At 35.0% G+C, this 15,053-nt stretch overlaps 1 pseudogene; it reads right to left on the bottom strand.

Annotated features, from left to right (window-relative positions):
* Window positions 1-15,053, bottom strand: part of LOC141665608 (uncharacterized) — a 149,641-nt pseudogene that overhangs the window by 95,453 nt on the left and 39,135 nt on the right.

Below are 15,053 nucleotides of genomic sequence, written 5' to 3'. Positions count from 1 at the left end.
CTCAAACTTTTCAACCTCAATCTTCAGATCCTACAGTGCAACCTTCATCTTCCAAACCTAAGAAGACTAAGAAAGTACCTCAGACACAACATAAGAGAAGGAGATTCATTCTACGAGATGAATCAGATGCTGAGGAACAGGTTCCCGTATCAGAACCTGTTGTTCTAGAAGCTGAGAAGGTCTCTTCTCAGGAAGATGTTGATATTGGGAGTTCTAGGCCCCTAAAAAGGCTTAAAAAGCGTAATTCTGATGATACAGCTCCTACAGTCTCCTTAAAAGCTAAAAGATTCAAATCATTGGCAAAAAGGCCTGAAGATTCTGGTAAAGGAATGGAAGCAGTAGCTAAAGTCTCTGATCTCACAAGACCCTGTTGAAGCTCACAATTCTCCTAGTGCTGATCCAGACCTTCATGCAACTCATCAATCTCCAGTTTATGTTGATACCAAGGGGCCAAGTGATGAAATTGACATACATAACTTGGAAGTGCCTCAGGTTTTGAATCTAGAAGATCCACCAACTCAAGTCACTCCACCAACAACACCAATTCCTAATGCTGATTTTAATCCAGAATTGCCTACAACACCTTCTCTGTATCTAGATACTGAAGATCAGATTTTAGGTGAGCATCAGAATATGGCTGTTGATCAGAACATAGTTAGAGATCAGCACTTAGAGGATGATGTTGAAGCCTCCATAGCCTCTAATACTGTTCTTTTATCAGAGAATGCTGAAGATGTTGACTCTGTAAGTTCTGATGCTGCAAATGTTGATGATACTGGTAATGCTGCTATAAATATAGATGCTGATGCAGCTGGTCCTTCTAAACATGCACCTCTACAAGCTCCTTCAAAAGCTGAGATAGTCAAAAAGTTTGTTACAGGGGAAGCACCAGTACCTTGGAGTGAAACTCCTAGAGGACAGGAGTGGATTAAGGAGTGAAACACAGTTACCTTTGTTCTTTCTGAAAAGATTCTTGATGATCACTTGGCAAAAGCTGATGAGATGCTAGTTAATGATGATTTCAAAACACAGCTAAGAGTTACTGCACTTAGTACAAGGCACCTTCAAGGTCAACAATCTGTAACTCAGACCAAGGTGGACAAGATTCAAGAAACCTTAAATCAGCAAGATACAGTTGTCAAGTTGGACAAGAAAAGGTTTTTCCAACCTTCCTTTGACAAAATTACCAACATTGAGAAAACCCAAGAGAAGCAACAATCTCAGATTGATGAAATTTTGAAAAATCAAGCTTCTTAGCAAGATCAACTCAATGAGATCCAATCCTCAGTGGAATTGCTTGTCTCTCTTCTTTTACCTGCTGATGCCAAAAAGGGGGAGAAGGTAATTAAGTCCAAATGCAAACCTGTTAAGACACTGAAGAAAAAGGATGATGGTAATGACCCGGGAAACTCTGGAATGGGTGGAGGTCATGGTCAAGGTGGAGGTCTATCATCAAGTAGAACTGGAACTACAAGTCAAAGAACAAGTTCTGATACTGGGAGAAGAATAACTTCTGATACTGGTAAAAGGATAAGTTCTGATGAACTTTTGGAACTTGATGAAGAAATTTCAAGATAGTTATTTCTGAAAGAAAATCCAGGAATGGACTTTGAGAGTCTAAAGGAAGAACAAGCTAGACTTAAGTTAGAAAAAGTCATCTCCAAATCTGAAGCTTCTGTTGTTGAAAAGAAACTTCCTACGGCTAAAGGCATTATGATAAGAGAAAGGACAAATCATATGGCAACCAAGGCCAAATCACAATTGCAGATAGATCCAAGGTCCAAGGGCAAAGAAAAAGTTGGTGAACCTGTAAAGGTTTATGTGCCTCCTATGGATGAAGAAATATCTGATGAAGATGCTAATCTTATTCTGGTTTCAAATAAGATTTCTAAAACAACCTCTGACATGGCTCAAGTTGTTCAGAGTCAAGATATAGTTAGTTCTGATATAACTATGAAGCAAGCAACCTCTGACATAGCTCAAGTTGGCTTGATATCAGAAGATAAGTCAAAGGAAACCTCTGACATTGCTCATGTTAAATCCTCAAAGTTACTCCTACCAGGATTCACTAAAGCCAAATAGACTCAACCTTTGAAGACTGCATCAAGTGGTTTTGAAGCAAGAGTGGTTACTGGAAAGGAAGCAAGAGATAAATCTGGATTGGGTAGTGCTGATGAAAGAAGAGTGTAGAATACAACCAATGATCCAACTTCCTTAAGTGAACCAGGAGTTGGAGCAATTCCTGAAAGATTGAATCAACTTGAATCTGTACAAATGGTTTACCATACCTTCTTGAAAGAACACATCTTGTTATATTTCATGACAGATGGAAGGGTTTACCATATAAGGGAAAATGCTATACAACTGAAGTATTTTGAGGAACTAGAACATGTTTTATTCTTACTTCAAGTGAAGGACGGATTAGCAGAAAGTGCTGAAAATTATTTGAAGACTCAAATTCAGAGACAGAAGAAGCTTTATTCTGTGAAGTCTGACAGCACATACTGTCCCAAGTACAGAGATCACAAGGGTGATATTGTTGATATGAAGCCTAATACTGCAAAGATTAGTACATATCTTTGTATTAAGGGACTTGAATTCAATCTAGAATCTGAAAAAGCCTATGTCATCAGACTAGATCAGGAGTTGAGAAAAGAAAAAATTAATGATCTCAGATATGCTATCTTTCAAACTGGTGAAGATACTGCAGAGCTTAAAGATGCTAAAAGGAGGATGATTGATGAACTCAGATATGCTGAGAGATGTTTGTTAAAAACTATCTCAGAACAACTCCTGATATTAAAGAGATCAGAAAGTGAAGCCAAGTCAAGATCTACAACTGCTCAAATTCTGATGTGTGTACAGACTAAAGTTGTTATCAGAAGTTAAAGTTGGTAAAGCTTTAAGGACTGTAAGTTGTAGTTATCTAGTCAAATTCTCATGCATTTGTACTTAATATTTTTGACATCATCAAATATCTGTTGAACTTGTATATTATGCTAATTTACAAGTTGGGGGAGATTGTTAAATATATTTGATAATGTCAAGTCTAATATGATTTGTGTTTAGTTTTCAGATCTTACTTAAACAGGACAAATCAGTACTTAACTGGATATCAGCACTTATACTGAAGTCAGAACTTAAGTTATCAAAACTTGAGGTTCAGGAGATATTTATCAGGAGATAATATCAGGACTTAAGGAGACTTTCAGATAAGGAAGGCGGCTGATTGAAAGGAAAAAAGATCAAGACAAATGCAAGAAGATATATGTATGAAGAAGGAATTCTATGAAGAATAGAATGCTTGGAAGAAAGGATAACTGATTGATATATTTTATGAAGCAGAATTATATTCTGTATCAATTAGTGATTATCTTGTAACTGTGTAGTATATAAACACAAATATAGGGTTTACACTATAAGTGTTATCATAATCGAGAATAATATTCATTGTAACCCTAGCAGCTCTCGTGATATTTTATTCATCACTGAGAGAGGACAGTTCCACATTGTAACAAAGTTTAATAAAGTCTGTTTTCTGTTACTTGTGTTCTTTGAATTCGATTTGATTGTGCTATACACTGTATTCAACCCCCTTCTACAGTGTGTGTGACCTAACATAAAATAAAGAAATAGAACGTCGAGAGGTTAAGTGTGATTAAATAGTAGGTTTTAGTATGATTCGTGGTGAGATTCGAGATTCTTATCTAGAAGCGTAATATTCAGATAACGGCGATGTCAGATTCCTTTATTTCGATATCATCTGATCACTCGGAGCCGTTAGTTGGAGGACCGTGAGCTGATCCACGCCTTGCTCATCCACCGGTGTTAGCCATGTCACATTCTGTTACGACGATTGCACCTTTTCAAGTTCTTATCTGATCTCCTGATGCGAGACTACCTATTCGAGAATCCCCCACATGCTAATTCTGGTTCTACCGGATATTCAACTGTGGGTGCATCTTTTTTGTCTCCCCTACACCTTGTTCTATACCATCAGTTTTAAAAACCCGTCTTATGAAGTAATAACACCTATGAGGATGGATTCGAGAGCTACAACATATGGTGAATATACGAGATATTAAGAGGGGTAAGAAGAAACCTAGACAGAAAATTTAGTTAATCTGAAGGATAGCTGCTACCAGGTTATATGGAGCTGCTAATGAGTATGCCACCCATGATTATCTTGTGAAGTGAGCTAGATGGATTTCTAAAGAAATTTGAGAGGATTGGAGATTGAGAGTTTTCTTGGAATTAGATGATATTATAACTAAGCATGATACGTGTAGAAGTAATGTGATCGACCCTGTGTTATAAAATAAATCTGATGATCGCTGAATAGATTTGTTATACTTAGTAACTGTAAGAGATGATGTTACCAGTATGGAAGACCAGAAGTGAAGTTATGAATAAGATAGTATGCAATTGTAATTGGAGTTTTTATCGACCAATGAAGGTAAAATGGACCCAATAAGGGGTAAAGGGTATATGGAAATGAATGGGCTGTTACCTGAGGGTTTCCCTAATTTGATACTTGGTACTGAAGGATGACAACTAACTCATATAGTAATGACGATCAGGTGTATGATTTTCAAAATTTTAAACAGTTTTCAAAAGAGATTTTCATAACAATATTTTTCTAAAAGTCCTTGGAACAAAACAAGTTTTAAAACTTGGTTGTTAAACTACTACTTGAGTTTGTTGTTTGTCATAAGATTCAGATTATCCAGGAGAATACTTGTCCTACACGTTAGTATGGTTCATTTAGAATGCCAAGTGGACCCACTATATTGGAGAAGATTTGATTGTTCCTAGCAAAAGAGTGCAAATATTGTTCGATAAGTTTAACAACAGACCAATGTACAGAGAAGCTGTTTATTCAAGTTCTGAGACGATTAGAGTTCGAAGAATATGTCGATTCACGAGAAGCCGAGTACGAGCAAAGAAGATTAAGGAAATCTCCAGACTTTTTAAAGGAAGAATGTTATTAGCAAGGAAGTGGATATGATTCGTAGTGTAAGCGGAATTTGAAATTGTGATTGTAAATCTCGTAAAGAATGCAAATATGGTCGAATTATAGGAATATTGAACGTGGAAGCATGACGCTAAAGATACAAGACCTAATAAAAGGGAAATTATCTTAATAATCTATTCACGAAAGCCTTTCTGAGAACTTTCTAAAGTTGATATATGACTCGGAATGGGACTTATTGGTTGGACAAGCGTTGAATCTGTAAACAGATGTAATGTGGATGACGACCAATGATATCATTCTTTTCTATAAAACCATATATATTCTTATGAATCTTGAATAAAGTATGAACCTCTTTCATGATCAGCTCTATAAGGTGACTAGAAAATTGTTGAATCCCTTTCAAATCATTCCTCCTTCAAAATATTGCTTTCTAATTAAGACAAGCAGTGTTATGGTATGACGCTTTATCGAAATGATAAAGAGTCTGGTGAGACGCCACCTAATCATCTGTTGTATGCCATATAGTATGAAAGACTGGCCATCTTGAGTACAAATATGGTTGTCTCATTCATATCTAAATCATTATCCATTATTCCTTCTTCAATCATGATTTGTTGATATCCGTCCGATTGTTTCCTTGTACTCTTATTCCTTACAAAAGGTTTCCAATCAGAATCATATATAAAAATTCTTTCTTGTGTAAGGTCTATTCCTTGAATGTTTTAAGAGGAAGTGAAATAAACCCGTGTAGCCGATGGACTATATGATAAGTATGCGTAAGTGCAAGCCAATAAATGGTGGACATATACGTATCGAGAAGAAACCCTTATACCAACGATATGGTGGTTACGAGGACATCAAATTAGAAGTGGAAATTCGTATACATGATACATTTCAAGTCTGAGATTTTGGCGTGAATTGGAGAAGTTAGAAAACCATATGAGGAAAATTAACTAGAGGAATAAGAAAGTAAAGTTGCGTATATTGGATAAGCCAAATAATTGGTTGGACAGCAGAAGCGAATGAAGAAATTCTTAATAATAACCAGATAATCGATTAATACATTATAAAGATGAAGCATACCTCAAGCATGTGGGAGATATTTGTCATGAAGATTCAAGATTGAAGAAATTTTAGTTATGAATAAACTTCAAAGGTGTTCTCCAAGGAACGGTTGGGTTTTCCTACTTAAGTAAATGAGTTATGGTAAATCTGATACTCGTAAATGAGCCAGTGAAAGAAGTTCAGTAAGAAAATATGTAAGGGGAGATGAAGATATGGTGATTCAACTAAAATATTTTTTTAGAAGTAATGCTTTTAAGCCAAAGGAATTTATTCACAAGATTATGAGAGTGTTGGTTGAGACCATCTGTTGGCTATCAGAAGTTGAACGAGTTAACTAATAAGAACAAGTGTATATTGTCAAGGATAGACGAATTATTAATAAGAAAACTTGAATTGAGATATGAACTAGAAGAATTTTGGAATAATTTGTAATAGTACTCAGTAGTGACATTCGGTTATAATCAAAGGATATGAGAAATGATATGATATAATAAGAATTGTTCACTATAATCTTAAGTTGAACTAAAATATGAGTTGTATTGGCTAGTATTATATGTGATGGTGAAATGGTGAGTTTAAAAGATGGAAGTTGATTGGTCTACTTGTGAGTTGATTGTTGGTTGTTTGATTGATTGTTGGTGTCGGCTTGAGTCCGGCTGGTAGTCAATAATATAAAGGAGATGCTGCCCAGATTTTCGGAAAATACCCTACTTTTAACGATAGAAAGTATACTTCCGTGTGTTATCAATATTCATGTTAATACTCCAAATGATGTGATCTCTGTTCTTGAAAGAGGTTGTCACAGCCAATCCAACTATATATAATTGGTCTTTGATTTAATTTAGCTAGTCATCACTTGGTGCAATTGATCAATTAAATGATTTAATTGGTTAATTTTACGAATTAATGGTCAGTTAGATGGAAATTGATTCCAATTAGATTAAGTCAAATTTTGATGTGACTTTCAAATCCGAAATCAAAGCAATGAGGAATTTGGGGGAGGTAAGGACACCAGTAGAGTTCAGAAGTTGCTGCAAGCGTGTAAGGCTTTAGTTGGATGAATATACCCTTAGTAATGGATAAGATAGATAGAAAGTTATTTGTATGGACAGGAGAGAAGGATGTTTTTAGGAAGGAAAAATTTAAAATAGAGCAAAGAGCAAAGAGAAGGAAAGAAGGAAAGGAAGAAGGGAGATAGAATCAAGAAGAGATTTGTACCAACACCAATATGGATTTTATTAGCTAATCGAAGAGATTCTACCATCTACAATAAAGTTTTATCAAAGGGTGTCTTGTTTCTGAATTATTTTCATAATCATATAATTAATGATTTATCAAGTATTTCTGTTCTGGATAAAAGGTGAGATACCATTTTAGTTCAGTTTCTGATTGATATTGATACTTAGGTTGTTGTTAAATATCAAAAGCGGTATTAATACAGATGATTGGTGTTTACTTCAGTATGGGATGTTGTGAGCATCAAAGTTCGTATTGATATCTAATTTGAGATGACATCAAAATAAGTATTAATATCAGGAGTTCGGGTGTGAATAAGCTATGAGAATGAAGAACGGAAATAGGAAAGAAAGTGAAATCAAAATGATGATAAAGAAAATTTATAGAGGAGATATGGGTAACATGAGGAACAGAAGTAAGGTGGAAATTTTTTTTTTGGAAACATTGGCAAATGGAGATAGGGAATGCATCACAGGAGAACGATCAAGTACTGAGGCCTAAAAGAAGATATCTAGTGACCATACATAAAGATAAAATGGGGAGGCAACATGTAGATAAATGTTAGACCTACCCAAGAGCTAAGGCGGGACGTCAAAGACTAAATGGATATATTTTTCCAGGAAACGTCATAGTGAAGTCACCTGAGAACCAAAGTTGTCTAATAAGTGGAATGGTCGTTGCTTGAAGAAAGGGTGATACATCATCAGTACCAGAAATTGATTGAAAATGATCTATATTATTTGATTTGAGAACTAACAGGAGTATTCAGAATGCGAGGAATTAGGTCAAACCGGAATAATATACCACTCCTAGATGAACGGGCAATAAGTAAGGAAGAACTAAAAGATAGGAATTTGGCTACGATAATGCAAGGGATTCAAGCTACTCCGAGAATATGATACGAGACATGAATGTCAAGGAAGACTTTCTGATTGTGTGGTACAAAGGAGGAATATGCGTTATATGTGACTAGACGTCAAGGAAGGGCATTGCAGTCAGTTTATATGAGAACTCCCTAAAACCAAAAATGATAATAAGAATTAGAATATGCCGGTGATGCCTCCAGATTAGTATACTTTCTTCTAAGTAGTAAGAGAATTTTGCTCGGCAAATTTACTCGATTGTGATTCAAGGAAATTAAGGTATGATGTTACGGCTGTGCGCTAATCGTAACCAATCGAGATTTTCTCGTTAATTTTACTCTACTATAATTTCGAGAGTGTCAGAAATCGAATACGCCCTGGTTTCAGTACATCATTTGCAGATGGACGAGAAGATTAAGAGAATGACTAAAGAGCCTCGAATGCGGTTGGAAGCGATTACAAACCAGGTGAATTAAGCAGAGAAACATGTGGGAATGAGATTCAGCAACCAGTAACTATTGGAAACGTTCATGAGCAAGAATTTCTAGAATTAGAAAGAAAAGAGAATTAATAAGCATTATGCTGGCCCTTTTGAAACAATAAGATAGAGAAGATAAATGTAAGTGAGTTGGCTTCACCGCCACATGTATAGCTGGTTCATAAGGTGTTTACATGTGTATATTCATGAAAAGTAACTAAGCTCCATTATATATAAAATGGAGACTTGAGTTGAGTTATAGGAGCAACTAGTAGAATATGATGGCAGCGAGAGGTTGGTGAGTAATGAGTAATACTGCGAGTAAAAGTTTATGAAAAATGGTAAGGTTGAGAGAATCAACCTGAGAAAAAAATGGAAGTGAGATACTGGAATATATCAATATCTGATCCTTAGTGCGATTCAGAGGACATAATCCTTTTAAGGGGGGAAGGATGTAATATCCGGGACATGACATGTAATTATTTTATCAATAAATGATTATTATGTGATTTTTTGGTGAATTATTTGATGATTGGTGATATTATTTGAATGTTCAAATGTGGTAAAGTATAAGCATGTTAATTTTATGTACAAAATAATATATAGATAATTAAGGTATTTTTCTGGTAATTTTTGGAGTGTTATATAATTTTATATTGATTAATGAATTGATTAATTATTTTCTGAATAATTACAAAATCATTTTCTAAAGCCGGGAATCATCCGACCTCAACCGTTTTTACGTTTTTACAACCCGAAACTCTTCCGAAAACTCCTTCCTAACCTAATCTGGTAATTCCGGATATTTTTCGTGTTTTACTTTTTTGATCTGGATTACGGTTTGACCCGTGCGCGGCCCGACGCGATATTTTCGATATGCTAACCCTTTTCGATAACATTATATTTGTACAATCGTTTTATAAAAGCCCGGTTTTGATAATTATCCGAAATAGGATAACGTTTATCCAAAATAGGATAGTGCTTATCCAAAACAGGATAGTGCTTATCCAAAACAGGATAGTGTTTATCCAAAAAGGATAATATTTATCCAAAAGAAACGTATTTATCGATCCAACACGATCCAGAACGTACTAATATTTTGTATATATAAATAGCCCTTTCTTATTTCATTTTCACGCACAAAAATCATAATCAGACAGTACAAACCCTGAAAACCAGAGAAAACTTTATTAAAACACTGTATTCTTGAAAATCAATCGCACAAACGAAGGCGTTATCAAACTCCGATTAAGGCGTGCAATATATCAAAGGGAAACTCTCGAAATCCTCTTTCTGAATCAACCATCAGTTTTTGCCCAGAAATCAAGGTATTTTTCTAATTTAATTATTTTAATTCGAATTAATTATGGATTAAATTATGAATTTTTGTTCTTGATATTTTTGATATGATTTGATGGCATAATCGTGTAGATCTTTTCTTCCTGGTCAATTTGGTATATTATATGTCAAAAATTGAGTTCAATAACATGTAGAAAAGTTGATTTGATCTTTGAGTTTGAATGTTCTTCGTGTTCTTGAATAATTTCACCGGAAAACTCATACCTTTGGCCGGATTTTCGATTCGTTAAACCTGGGAACCTAAGACTTACACCATTAAACAGATCGTGTGAAAAGGAATTGATAGATATGATCCGTTTTAGCAGGGGAAGCCGGAATCGATCACCAGATTCTGGGGAAGCTTCGTCGGCGGCGAAGTTTGACCAGAATTTCCGGCCGATTCGCTGCTTTCCTGGCGATTTTGATTTCATAATTCAGCTTCTGGAGGAGTAATCCTCCATCCCTGTTATTTTGGCCGGATTCTGGGTTGATCTAAAGGTGGCCGGAAAGCTTGGTGGCCGCCGTTAATGGCGGCCGACCACCGAAGCCGGCGAACGGGGAAGACGACGGTGGAATTACGGTCCAACCCCTGTGGTTTTGTGGATTTCACAGATTAGTCCCTGGCTTTTCTAGAATATTCAAAAATGATATTCCTATTTTAGTTATTTATAAAAATGATATTTTCTTTTTACAATTATTTACATAAATTGTTTTTATTTATTCAAAAATCCAAAAATCAATATTTTCAATTCTGAAAATTATTTTTATTCAAAAATAAATCTTAATTACTTAATTAATTAATTTTAGTTGATAAATAATTATTTAATTAGTAAATTAATTTAAATATTAATTGATTAATTAATTTAATTAGTTATTAAATAATTTTAATTGATTATTTAATTGGATTTAATTATTTAAAATTAATTTAAAAATTTTGAAAAATAGTTTCGAGCTTTAAAATATTAATTTAATTTTTTGTTAAGGCTCGATAATTATTATAAAATTATTTTAAAATCAGATTCGGGTGTTCGAACCCTATTATTTAATTATCAAATGATTTGGAGTCCAATTTTAATTCCGAAAAATGTTCAAAAGTTCGTATTAAAAACCTGAAAAATCATTTTGACCCTGAATCTTCTTTGAAAAATTATTTCGATTGAAAATCTTGCGTGCTATGTGCTACGTGTTATCTGATTAATGTGTTATATGCCTATGTGGTTATTGTTTGACCGTTTTGGTCATAACTTTCAATCCGTAAATCAGATTTGGGTAAAACGAAGGGTAGATAAAAGCTTATGACGTATATGTGACGATTAGAATAATATGAGATTGAATATTGATAGATGGTTGTGATGCCTAGCAGAGTAAGCGAGGCATAGAAAAAGAAAGTTAGTGATCCGTAGATAGAATTAAAGCATAGAAAGAGAAGGCAAGTGATTGACGAATAAAAGCAAGGCATAGAAAAAGAAGGAAAGTGAATGATGAGTAGAACTGTTAGATGAGTACAAGTAAAGTTGGAAATCATCTATGATAAGGCAAGTCCTTCTGAACCTTTCTTCGAGATATATTGCGAATATTTATGAACTTTCTCATAACATGTTGTTATTATTCAAAATAAATCTTGTTTTATATTGCAAGCACTTTAAACTATTTAACTTTGAACCCTGATTCTTGTTGATCTTGAGCCATAAGCCTTATTCTTCAGAAATCATTGATTGTTGAATTCTCAGATACGAGCCAAACATATACGATACTACTTCACAAATACATACACCCCATAAACCGAGTATTTCAATAGAATTTCTTGAGTACGCAAAAACTTATACACCCTGGAATAACGAAGATTCCCAGTCCAGTGTGCGAGCTAGGAGTCCAGGATAAGATGGACTGAGTTAACAGGAGCTTTATAATGTAGATGAGTTATGTAAGATTATAAGAATGACGTCATTATCAGTTGTAAGCGGAACTAGTTGGGATTTGTTACGATGTAATAAAAGTTAAGGTTATGGCTTGTTTTCATACTTTAATATGTTGCGATCCATGATTATGGTAAGTAGGGTTTTTGCATATTACTTTCATAAGCAGGTATTTATATATATTGAGTGTGTTTGTGTTCTGAACCCCAAATTTCTGACCCGGGTTTGGAGGGCGTCATATACGGTGTTACTTGTACTGTGTCAACACAGATCAAAAATGGTTAAACATTACTTGAGCGCTTGAAAAATAGAACAATATCTTAGAAGGAAAATTAGAATAAGACACGAGAAAAGGAGAGAGTCACAAATTCTCATTTTTTCTAGAGATTAGTTTGCAAACTAAAAAAATTCTCAGTAGATAACACCCTAAACAAGTTAGGAAATAAAATACAATTTGAAGCAAAAATATATTACATCAACTTTTTATAAAACCTTGTACGTGTTGGGATTAAACCCAATATGTGATATGGGCTTGGTGATACAAGACATAATTGGATTGGGTAATTATTGTATGTGTTGACAATTATTATCATAATGAGAATGGGTAATAATTGAATGGGCAGACAATTATTATTATAATCAGATTAGGTATATATTGTTGGTTAAGTTTGTGATGACTATATATACATAGTCATGTTATTATTTTGGTGTATGCTTAAGAGATCTAGTCGTCTTAGGTATCGTGTGAGAGATGCTTGAGCATTGGTTGGCTCAAGTATCAGTTTGGGACACCATTAAGGTGTTATGTATTGATGTATTATTGATAATTATTTGGATTAATAATATAATTTGGGACGTGGGTTTTCCACGTCAAATATATTGTTGTGTGTTTGTGTGCATACTCTGTATTGGTAGAATTGAATCTCGAATATGTGTGTTTCCTCCTAATAAATGGTATCAGAGCCAGGTTCGAGGTTCGTGATGAATTGGGTTGGAGGAACATTCGAGGTTCAATTTGGTATGGTAGAGTACGTTGATCGATTTGCTGACAAAGTTACGTGCGGTATGACGGTTGACTTGCACCGTGGATCAATTCGTTCGGACTCGAGATGGAAGATGGACTGGATCATTGCAATGGTTTCGATGGTTTGATGGTTGATCGACCAGGTGAAATTTTTTGGATGATACTCATGATGTTCTTGAAAAGAGGCCGAAGGATTGTGAAAGCAAGGAACTGGTGACTCAATATTGTAAGGAGGCACTCATGGTTGATGCATGTGATTTTGTGGATGGATATACTGTTAGAATGAAGAACGGTAGTTTGGAGTTATTGGAGGTCACTATACGGGCCTTAGTGATTCTCTAAAGTTGGAAGAACGGGATGAATGGATTCTTGTTCGAGGGGAGGCATCGGTGAACGAACGTTGATGTTTTGATGGTTACCATTCAACCTGATCTGGAGTATTGGGTTGAAGGGGAGGATTGTTGGGGTTAAACCTAATATGTGATATGGGCTTGGTGATACAAGACATGATTGGATTGGGTAATAATTATATATTTTGACAATTATTATCATAATAAGAATGTGTAATAATTGAATGGACAGAGAATTATTATTGTAATCAGATTAGGTATATCTTGTTGGTTAAGTTTGTGATGACTATATATACATATTCATGTTATTGTTTTGATGTATGCTTAAGAGATCTAGTCGTCTTAGGTATCGTGTGAGAGATACTGGAGCATTGGTTGACTCAAGTATCAGTTTGGGACACCACTGAGGTGTTATGTATTGGTGTATTATTGCTAATTATTTGGATTAATAATATAATTTGGGACGTGGGTTTTCCACGTCAAATATATTGTTGTGTGTTTGTGTGCATACTCTGTATTGGTAGAATTGAATCTCGAATATGTGTGTGTGTTTCCTCCTAATAAATGGTATCAGAGCCAGGTTCGAGGTTCGTGATGAATTGGGTTGGAGGAACATTCGAGGTTCAATTTGGTATGGTAGAGTACGTTGATCGATTTGCTGACAATGTTACGTGCGGTATGACGGTTGACTTACACCGTAGATCAATTCGTTCAGACTCGAGATGGAAGATGGACTGGATCATTGCAATGGTTTCGATGGTTTGATGGTTGATCGACCAGGTGAAATTTTTTGGATGATACTCATGATGTTCTTGAAAAGAGGCCGAAGGATTGTGAAAGCAAGGAACTGGTGACTCAATACTGTAAGGAGGAACTCATGGTTGATGCATGTGATTTTGTGGATGGATATGCTGTTAGAATGAAGAACGGTAGTTTGGAGTTATTGGAGGTCACTCTACGGGCCTTAGTGATTCTCTAAAGTTGGAAGAACGGGATGAATGGATTCTTGTTCGAGGGGAGGCATCGGTGAACGAACGTTGATGTTTTGATGGTTACCATTCAACCTGATCTGGAGTATTGGGTTGAAGGGGAGGATTGTTAGGGTTAAACCCAATATGTGATATGGGCTTGGTGATACAAGACATGATTGGATTGAGTAATAATTATATGTTTTGACAATTATTATCATAATAAGAATGTGTAATAATTGAATGGACAGAGAATTATTATTGTAATCAGATTAGGTATATCTTGTTGGTTAAGTTTGTGATGACTATATATACATATTCATGTTATTGTTTTGATGTATGCTTAAGAGATCTAGTCGTCTTAGGTATCGTGTGAGAGATGCTGGAGCATTGGTTGACTCAAGTATCAGTTTGGGACACCACTGAGGTGTTATGTATTGGTGTATTATTGCTAATTATTTTGATTAATAATATAAGTTGGGACGTGGATTTTCCACGTCAAATACATTGTTCTGTGTTTGTGTGCGTACTCTGTATTGGTAGAATTGAATCTCGAATATGTGCGTGTGTTTCCTCCTAACAGTACGACATAGAGAAAAATAGTTAAACTGTAATTAAGCGCCTGAAAAATATAACGTCTTTGGAGGAAAGGGAAAACAAGAGACAAGAAAAGGATGGAATCACAAGGTCTCCTTTGCTATAGAGATTGGTTAGCAAACTAAGAAGAACTCTCAGTTTAAAACAAATATGGCAACAAAAAAGGTAGATCTTTTATTTGCTTAAACAAAACTCTCTAAATAAGTTATGCAACAAAATACAATTCGGAGCAAAGACACATTA

Source organism: Apium graveolens, chromosome 6 (genome assembly GCF_009905375.1).
Source record: "Apium graveolens cultivar Ventura chromosome 6, ASM990537v1, whole genome shotgun sequence".
Taxonomy (NCBI): Eukaryota; Viridiplantae; Streptophyta; class Magnoliopsida; order Apiales; family Apiaceae; genus Apium; species Apium graveolens.
The sequence above is the reverse complement of the archived record's forward strand: the minus strand, read 5'-3'. Positions and strand labels throughout refer to the sequence as shown.